Source organism: Quercus robur, chromosome 8 (genome assembly GCF_932294415.1).
Source record: "Quercus robur chromosome 8, dhQueRobu3.1, whole genome shotgun sequence".
Taxonomy (NCBI): domain Eukaryota; kingdom Viridiplantae; phylum Streptophyta; class Magnoliopsida; order Fagales; family Fagaceae; genus Quercus; species Quercus robur.
This window is the reverse complement of record NC_065541.1, coordinates 2,064,190-2,073,751: the sequence shown is the minus strand read 5'-3', so window position 1 is coordinate 2,073,751 and position 9,562 is coordinate 2,064,190. Positions and strand designations below refer to the sequence as shown.

Genomic DNA, 9,562 nt, shown 5'->3' with positions numbered 1-9,562 from the left:
GTGTTTTCAGAATTATACTTACCTTCATTATCTAACCAGTAAAGGATTAAACAGTGAGAAGAAAAAACATAGTACTTACCACATTGTCACTTCCTCTCAGTCTTCCCAATGGAGAATCCTTAGGAAGCTCTTGAATTCCAACTTCACATCTACGAATGAAAAAAAAAGAAACTATAGAACAGAGCAATCTCATTTCTCATTCCCTCTACAGAACAGAGCAATCTCACTTTTCAGTTTTCAGTACAGACCAGTCTTACACACACTTCCCAACAGAGAGAGCAGTTTCACTTTTCAGTTTTCACCTTTTAATGATAAATGGGTAAACTGGGTTCCATTTTGATTACCCAATCATACCCTTCTTGTGAATGCTTTGCCAAGATACTGTATTTTTCACCCAAAGGTATGAAAATAATAGGCCAATGCCATCAAGTTTATATCTTTACCTTTTTTTGTTAGAATTTTTTTTTTTTTTTTTTTTTTTGGAATATAATGAAAGTCACATCAAAATACCTCTACAAGAAGGTTATATGATTTTGTTTCTGCTTTGGGTCTTCTGGTTACTAAAGTAAAAGGGTCATTGCATTTTTCACTGTTAATTTGCATTGAGAGAGCACTTTTTGTTTTGTCATAGGTTATTGAAGAGGCTGAGCTTTGTTCAAAGTTGGGTTCTCTTTGTCTTTGTCTCTGTCATTGCAAGCGTCTCTCTTTGATTCTTCCACGGTTTGTCTCCTTAACCATTGTCTGCATTTGCCTATTGTTTTCTATGCAATTTCTAATATGTCTGTATGTGCTTTTGTTGTGGACAACGTTATTGTGGGGGGTTTTGATTCTTATATGGGATTTGGGCATTGATGTTTGGTTCATTGAACCTTAAAGTAAGGAATGCCAATCAGAATGATGACTGTTTGTTTTACTCTCTTTCTGGCTCTACTCATCATTAGTATGCTTTATTGCAATCTAGTACTACTTGATTCTCTTTAGGTTATGGTGCTTCTGATTTTGAGTTTATTAGGTATTTGAGATCTTTTATGTTATCCTTGATCTTTCTGAATTTTGATTGTTTTTTTATACTTTCAATGTAGCTTAAGTAATTTGGGGGGGGGGGGGGGGGGGGTGGGTGGTGATGGTGGGGTTTAGTAGCATTGTATGTAATTTTTTTTTTTATTCAAATAAAAAGTGAGCCACTCCTTTTTATTTTTATTTTTAGTTTGAAAGAGTGTGACAATACAAGCAAAATAGAGCATTAACCTTAATGCTATCCCAGTTAATGCGTTGACCAAGAAGCCGAGCAAGGATCAATGCCTGCATGGGAATAAATCATGGTTCTGCATTTCAAAAACCACGACATCTTGTTTTGTAATCACAGAGATATCTTTTTATTGCAATTGCTTTCCTAATGGTGATGGATGTGGGATTTGCTTAGGGAAAGATAAATTTTTTTTCTGTGTGTTGTTTTTTTATTGTTGCTGGCTCTCAGTTTACATGAATTATTGAAATTTATCTTTTAATCTTATTAGTGGTGGCTACAACGTCAAGCCAGGACCAGGCTGTTCCATTGAGCTCATGAAATTTGATATGGGGGGTTCAGCAGCAGTTCTAGGTGCAGCAAAAGCTATTGGTCAGATTAAACCTTCCGGAGTAGAGGTCATCAATTTGATTTTTTTTGTTCTTATGTGGTGCAATGAAATTGCCCTGATTGATCATTTTGTACTCCTACTTTGAGTAGTTGAATCCTTTAATATATTTCTTCTGTCTGAGTAAAGGTGTCTTGTATCGCAGGTTCATTTCATTGTGGCGGCTTGTGAGAACATGATAAGTGGAACCGGCATGAGACCTGGAGATATTGTAACAGCATCAAATGGAAAGACCATTGAGGTATGGATTCTTTGGCTTGTGAAGAGGTCATGCGATAGTAGTAAGAGTTTTTATTGACTTTTAGGATTGTGTCATATAAAGATTTATTTTAAAATATACCCAAGGTGTCTTAAACCATGTCATATATATTTTTATATTTTATTTTTCAAAGATAAACTTCAGCTTCAAGTCCTTTATCCATTCTTCTGGTGGATCCTAGTGAAATATTTTCAATTAGATGCTTGTGTTTTTAGTTCAGTGCATTTATGCTCTTGTTGGGTAGCAAATGCAATAGTCGACCTAGGTTAAACTCAATTGGGTCCACAATCACAGGAGCCTGAACTCAATAAAAAATAATGAAAATTTATGAGGGTATGTGTTTGGATGTTCAATTTAAATTGGATGGCTCCATTGTCTTTTCTTATATTTTTCATAGTTTATGGGAACCAATAAGAAAATTCACTTGTAATATTTGACGTTTTAAGACCAGTTTTAGAATTTCTTGAATTTCCTTTGTTAGGTTCTAAAGACTTAGGATTTTATGTATTTAGAACTCTAATGTGTATTGTTGGCAAATCATGATCAAAACAATATGCTTAGTCGTGTTTAGACTTGCTCAAAGTTGATTCATTTATGTAAAGTTGGAATAAGCTGTTGCAGGATTCATTTAAGCTTCTCGGCCTGGTTCGATTGATCGAAACTTAGGCTCGATCAATCGAAAATCGGGTCAGAGGCGTTTTTCTACAGAATTCCAACTCAGCCCTAGTTTTGTTTTAAAACGTTTAGGGTTTTCTAATTTGCCCTAGATATAAAAGGCAAACCCTAGCCACATTTTAGTGTTGCTCATGTTGTTGTTTGTGTAAATCTCTTGTGAGATCTGTGAGGAGCTTTCCTTTACACAAGCTTAGGATTATCAAGAAGGAGATTTCTTCAAGAGCTTGATGATCATTCAGTTGCTGCCATAAGAACTTAAAGAAACACAAGCGGGTGTGCTTGTACTTGCTGGAGAATCCAAGAAAGAAGGAGTCTGTGGAGAGCTTGCACGTGGTCGTGTCAGTAAGTTTTACTGGTGGGTAGCAATAAGAAGTCGAGCGTGGGGGCTTGTAAGTCTTATTGTATGAATTTCGATTCTTTCAAGATAATGGATTCAGGTTTACCTTAAGGATAGCTAGGTTAAATCCTCCTCAGGTTTTTACCGGTTTGGTTTCTTGGGTGATCATATCTTTGTATTATTTATCTTTCCGCTGTTTTGTATGATATGATTGTTTTGATTGTGATAACCTAGATTTGTGAATTTGGACTAAGTAACAACTTGGCTAATTATCTAGGTTAATCCAATTGTGTCTTTAAGGGGTCTAAAAACTATCATCTTTTATCCTAATTTTCACTGTTGGAGTTGGCAATAATTAACATTTTGTATAATAGCCTCATTCACGGTGATGAATTTATATATAAAACATGACTGTGCAGTTCAATATTTAAGAGTGTCCAAACCCATCACTACATAATATTAAAATGACTTCAATGCATTATATAGTTTTCTGAAATGCACCATAAAGATATTTGGAGCATAATAATATACATGAAATAAAATTACATTTAGGTTGGGTCTGGTCATTGGTTACATGCCAGCCTTCCTTCCCTTGAAACTTATCTTGTTTTGCCATGTTGTATTTTGTTTTCCAATGTAAAATGCAATTACAGACTGCATATGGACTAGCAGATTATTTTCCAGTTCTTTTTATATTATATGTGATTCAAATCTTGCTTCAAGAGATTGTTAAATTTCCAGTTATTGAATTATGTTGGACAGATCTAGTTCTTTGTTGAATTACTATGATGTAATGAGCATAGGAGGCTTGATTTTCAATGGCATACTTGAGATGAATTCTTTTTTGTTTGAACAACCATAATGATAACAGCATGAACTGTTCAGTATATATAGATATTCATTGAGCTGTCTGGTCTGTTATAGCCCCTTTGGGATATAAAATATATCTTTTCTCAACATCCCCATAGTACACTGGCAGTCCTGTGTGGTTTCATGGAATGGGGTGAAAACATTTTATGTTTGCAATTTGTTCAAGCCTATTGATTAGTGGCTTCTTACTTGCCGCATTCACAGTCTTTCACATATTTGCTAAACTCTCGAATACCAGTAATTTTGTTGATGGCAAAACTTTGTTCTTTTTCTTTTAGGTATCTTCACACCCAGTGATGACTTGGCCAAGGAGGTAATTGCAGCTTCAGAGGCCAGTGGCAGGGGCGGCTTGATGTATTTGGGGCCTAAGGCGAAAATTGATTATTTTGTTTTAGATGCAAAATTATTACTAATTAACATGAACTACATAGAATTTTTTCTTTTTTTTTAGAAATTTTATAGACAGAAAAAATTTGACAAAATTTTTCATATTTATTGATGTGGCATATTGTAGTGGTAAGTAAAAGAGTGGGGTTAGTGATAGACTTAGATGAAAACTAGTAAAAGTTTGCTAACTCACCTCTTATTATTATTCTTATTTTTTTTAGAAGTGCAACATTCACAATATTTTTTTACAACAAATCCTAGGTTTTAAGTTGTTTTCTGTTTTCTATTTGAAAATATTACTATAATTATTTTTTTGCCATTAATAATAAGCTGTAACAACTTACTACTTTGCATTAGTTGTAAAAATGTTATGAAAAATATTGTAAACGTTGCATTTTTTTCTCTTTTTTATTTGTTTCTCATTTGGGAAAAAAATATTAATTTATTTATTGATTATAAATAATCCAATTGGTTAAAATTTGGGAGCCTTTTTTTTACTTGGGGCCTTAGGCGACTGCATCTTTTGCTCACCCATTCAGCCGGCCCTTGCCAGTGGGGAGAAACTTTGGAGGTTGCCTTTGGAAGAAAGTTATTAGGAGTCGATGAAATCAGGAGTAGCTGATATGGTCAACACTGGTGGTCGTCCAGGTGGTGCTGTCACTACTGCTGTATATGATTGGAACATTCCTTATTTTTTTTTGCTTGATATGAGTTGTTCAGTGACTTGTTTTGATTGTAATCCATGCTTTTCAGGGTCTCTTTCTTCTCTATCTGAATTTTTGCCTCTCTTTAATATTTGTAGTGTTTTTATTTTTAATTTTTATAAACCTTGGAGGAAAGGGAGGGAGGGAGGGAGAGGTAAGAGGTGGAGTATTGGGTGATTGGGGTAGCAGAGTTAGTTGCTGCTCTTATTTTGACTCGCTTCTAAGTAAAGTCCTCTTCAATTGTAGTTGCTATGGATTTCTGAAACTTTGAGTTGTGCTTTTGCAGTTTGTTGATGAGAAGGTACAATGGATGCATATTGACTTAGCAGGCCCAGTTTGGAATGATAAGAAACGCGCTGCAACAGGATTTGGCATTTCTACTTTGGTCGAGTGGGTTTTGAAGAACTCTTCTTAAATAAAGATTGAAGCATTCTGTTGGGATCTCATATACATCAAGGGAGGAGAGGAAGAAGAACGTCACAGAGCATCCTTGGTGGAGTTTCTAATCATATGAATAAATATGTTGCAGGATTTAAGAAGTCATGAGTGGAAGGCATGGTCTTGTTTGAGCTTGTTAGAGAAACTTTAAAACTAGAATTTCAATTGAAATGGTGTTTTTAAATGTCTCTCAGTCCTTACGTAAAAAAAGTCTTCAAGTCCTTATGATTTTTTGGTTTATCTATTTTCTTCTGGTAAGGTTTTGGAGAAAGTATCTTGTGTAAGAAAGGCATGCCATATTTCTCATATAACAAGCCAATAAGTTAATACTATGTGAGAGGTTGATCGGATCAACTTTGTCAAGAGTATTCAATCATATGGCATTCACTTATTGGCTTGTTACATTGTTAACTTGGTATACCTGTCACAAAACGTGCTTTCTTGTCAAATTGGTGGTGTGTTCTTTGTGTAAATGGGAGTTGGTTGGGAAGGCTTTAATAAGGTTTGGCTAGATAAGATTTGACTTTATTTCACTAAGTAATTGTTAGATACTCCTAGGGTATAGCTAATGCGATACTCCCAAGTCAATAAAAACAAGTTGCCTAATACCAAAATTAATTTCTTGACATAACTTTTTAAGTTTATGTTATATTATTTTATTAGGTGGCTTACATTTATTGATGTGGAGTTATACTGTGGTGGTGACTAAAATCATGTTTTGAAAACATGATTTTAATTATAATTGTGAAATCGTAAAACGTGATTTTCACAATTATAATTGAAATCATGTTTTGAAAACACGATTTTAACTGGAATGTTTTCATCAATGTATACCTTAGCGTGGGTAACAATAATTAGTATTTCAAAAATAAGTTGAGTTTAACTAGCAAACAATAAAAATAGAAAATATGTCAATTTTGCTTACTCGTCATAATTAGTCCATTCTTTTGGGGCACGCGAATCATTTAGTTGTTTTTCTCTTGGGTAATACAAGGTCTCATAAAGGCATGCCGTTGTAGATGAGAAGATGTAGGGAAGTCAGTTCAGTTTGTTCTAAAATTGTAAAATAAAAAAAAAAAAAAAAAATCCACTGAAACTCGAGTATATAATACTCGAGTTCTATTATTATTATTTTTTTTTAAAAAAAGAGAGCAAAAACAGAGTAAATCGAGCATTAGACACTCAATTTCAATTCAGTACTCGAGTTCACTAGCTGCGAGTACTCCAAGACGAGAGTTCAAAATTATTTACTGCCGAATGCCATTGGCATTATGCCCAGTGGAAATCAAGGCTCTTAAACTCGATTTCCATTTGGGTGGCATGATGGTAATAGAGTTATTTACCATTCTGCCACCCAAATGGAAATCGAGTATTTCCACCTTTTTTTTTTTTTTTTTTTTCCACCTGCAGCATTACACCAGATCCACAACACATTCCACTAGGAAAATTTTTTTTTCCTTCCCCCACTTGCAGCAGTAAACCAGATTCAGAACACATCACATGGGCTATGTAAAGATATGAGCATAATATATATGGGAGAGAGTACATGAGATATAAAAAAATTGGATTAAACCAGTTACTATTCATGGGCATTACAGTTGCCCTCTTAGCTACAGACCAGACCAGTTACTATCATTGCTGGCATTATAGGCAAACGCTGCACAACACAACTAATGTAACAAGTACAATGGATAGCGAATAGTTCAATTACAACAACATTCAGCCATGAACAAAATAACAATTGAGTTGATACAACATAGTCTACATAGTCACCTAGAACTTGTCCCTACCGAAGATAACCACAACTCTCACGTACAATGCCATTCCAAAATCGAGTCTTTGCTTGCCTGACAAACATTAAAATACGGTCATTAGTTCCCAAATGCGAAGAACAACAAGAAAATGATATTCTGAGCATATTATATAAAAACAGTGACAACACTTGCCTAGATTGTAGCACTACCGCTTGTCGAAACCCCATGGGAACCGCTTGTCGAAGCCCCACGGGAATTGGGACATCTTCTGCGGTTATGCCCCTCTTCATGACACACTCCGCATCGCTGCCTCGGTTGAATCTCCCTCAAGTCTGAATCTTCCCTCCGGCTTCCCCATTCTAGCCGTACCCCATCCATTTCATTCCTTATTCTTGACTTCAGAAGACGACCTTTGGTCTGCAACAGCTGTGGGTCAGGCACCCATCGTGGTCCGTGAACGTCCCTCCACAATGACTCTAACTTTGACACCACAAATTGATGTGCATATGTGTGAATGACGTTGTCCAAACTGTAACATGGGTTAATATAGGTGGTCACATCGAGGTGCAAACCTTGAAGAACTTGAATTGCATGTGAATAAGGGATCTTAATGTTTTGCCACTTTCCACAACCATATGTTCTAGCAAATACGTGCACTTTATGACTGTGGTTTCCCCCTCCACCTCTATGGTCGTTGTATGGGGTAACCACTTGATATACACCAGTTTCATGATTAAAATTCCTCAAAGTGTGTCCTGCAATTTTCTCCACATTTTTGGTATAGATCCCCATTGCATAATCACTCCACACCTTACCTTGAGAGAGAACAAAAGTAATTTCTTTATGTCGATCATGGAAATATGCAACAAATTTGCACCAAGTGAACTCAACCATTACAGCAATGGGCAAACCACGGGCACCTTTAAGTACCCCATTAAATCACTCAGAGATATTGGTTGTCATTGCCCCGTAATGTCTTCCACCATCATGTGACTGGGTTCATTTGTCCAGATCCTCACTCATTAGATATGTGTATGGCATATAGTGTGCAATACGAGGATCTTGGGGGTCTACACACCTGAGTGCATTAATCTCGACATCCTTAATGGTTTGCATTATGGACTTAAATTTAGCTTCATGAGTCGCATATCCAGCTTTCAAGGCCAATGCCTTTAGAGTCGGGTCATCAAAGCATGTGTTGAAGTTGCTAGCAACATGTCGAAGGAAATATCGGTGAAATACCCGTAAGTTTCCATCATCACCTCTAGGCCACTCTGCAATGGCGCATTTGATACCTTTATGTCGGTCAGAAATAATGCAAATGCCCTCGTCAGGTATCACATGCTTGATCGAAGTCCTGAGACACTCTAAAAACCACCCCCAACTAGGCCCTGACTCCTTGTCCACAACAGCAAAGGCGAGAGGCAAAACCTTTTACTTAGCATCGGTGGCCATTGCAATCATCAACACCCCTCGATGTTTACCATACAAATGAGTCCCATCAATACTGATCACTGGCTTGCAATATCTAAATGCAGCAATGCATGGAGAGAATGTCTAAAATACATAGCGCAGTAACGTAGTACCAGGTTCCCTAGGTATGGTGAAATAGTTGTATTGGGTACCAAAATCCTGATCCAAGTATGCCATCAACAACTTTCGCAACCTTTGGTAAAACTCCTCCCAATCCCCAAATATCTTAGCAATTGCCTTTTGTTTTGCGTCCCATATCTTATAGTAAAAAAGCTTATGATTATACTTAGTACGTATGATCTCCTAGAGCTCATCAATATGAGCAGTGTGATTTTGTCGCAATTTTCCCACAATTTCTGATGTAACAAAATTAGAATCCATCATTTTACCGTCTCTTCCCAGGCCAAAGGGTATACAACTGTGTGGACCCACATAAGATGTGACCATCCACAGACCATTAAGTTTAGCCTTCATGAATGCCCCAACGTACCACTTGCAGTTGGTGTCAATGCATGCGGCGCACAATTTAGTTTTGGTCGACCTCCGAATAAAAAAAATTCTATTCTCCTTTGGTGTATATATTATCAATGCATACTTCACCCTCTTTATTTGTAAAAGTCAACCCTTTACTAAAATGCATCCCATCTTCCCAAGTAGAAACAAATGGTATCTGAAGATGTGAATGATCAACCATATCTTGCCAAGTATTTGCGTAGAATGACTCGGCAGGAGGTGTGTAGGCAGTCGTCGTATTTGTATCATACTGAATGCCAATTTCATCGTCTGCATCACCTTCATCATGGTACTCCATATTTTCCTCTTCAAAATTGGGAACGAATTCTGGTCATCCACATCCCTATCAAAGTCGCCTCGCTCAATCCTCTCTTCATACTCATCCATATCATCAAGATTTTCACTATTATTCACAGCATGATCTTCGTCTTTGTCTTCCTCCCCTAAATGTGTCTCTTGAGGTTGGAGTGTTTCACCAGTATTAACGGCATGATCTTGAGATGGGAGCGTATAACTTC

General features: G+C 36.5%; 1 long non-coding RNA gene across 1 annotated transcript; it reads left to right on the top strand.

Moving 5' to 3' along the window:
- The first annotated feature begins 4,550 nt into the window (after window positions 1-4,550).
- LOC126694159 (uncharacterized) lies at window positions 4,551-5,504 on the top strand. The gene is made up of 2 exons (XR_007645617.1): window positions 4,551-4,810; window positions 5,153-5,504. It is a non-coding gene; the product is annotated as an uncharacterized LOC126694159 (long non-coding RNA).
- The last annotated feature ends 4,058 nt before the right edge of the window (window positions 5,505-9,562 follow it).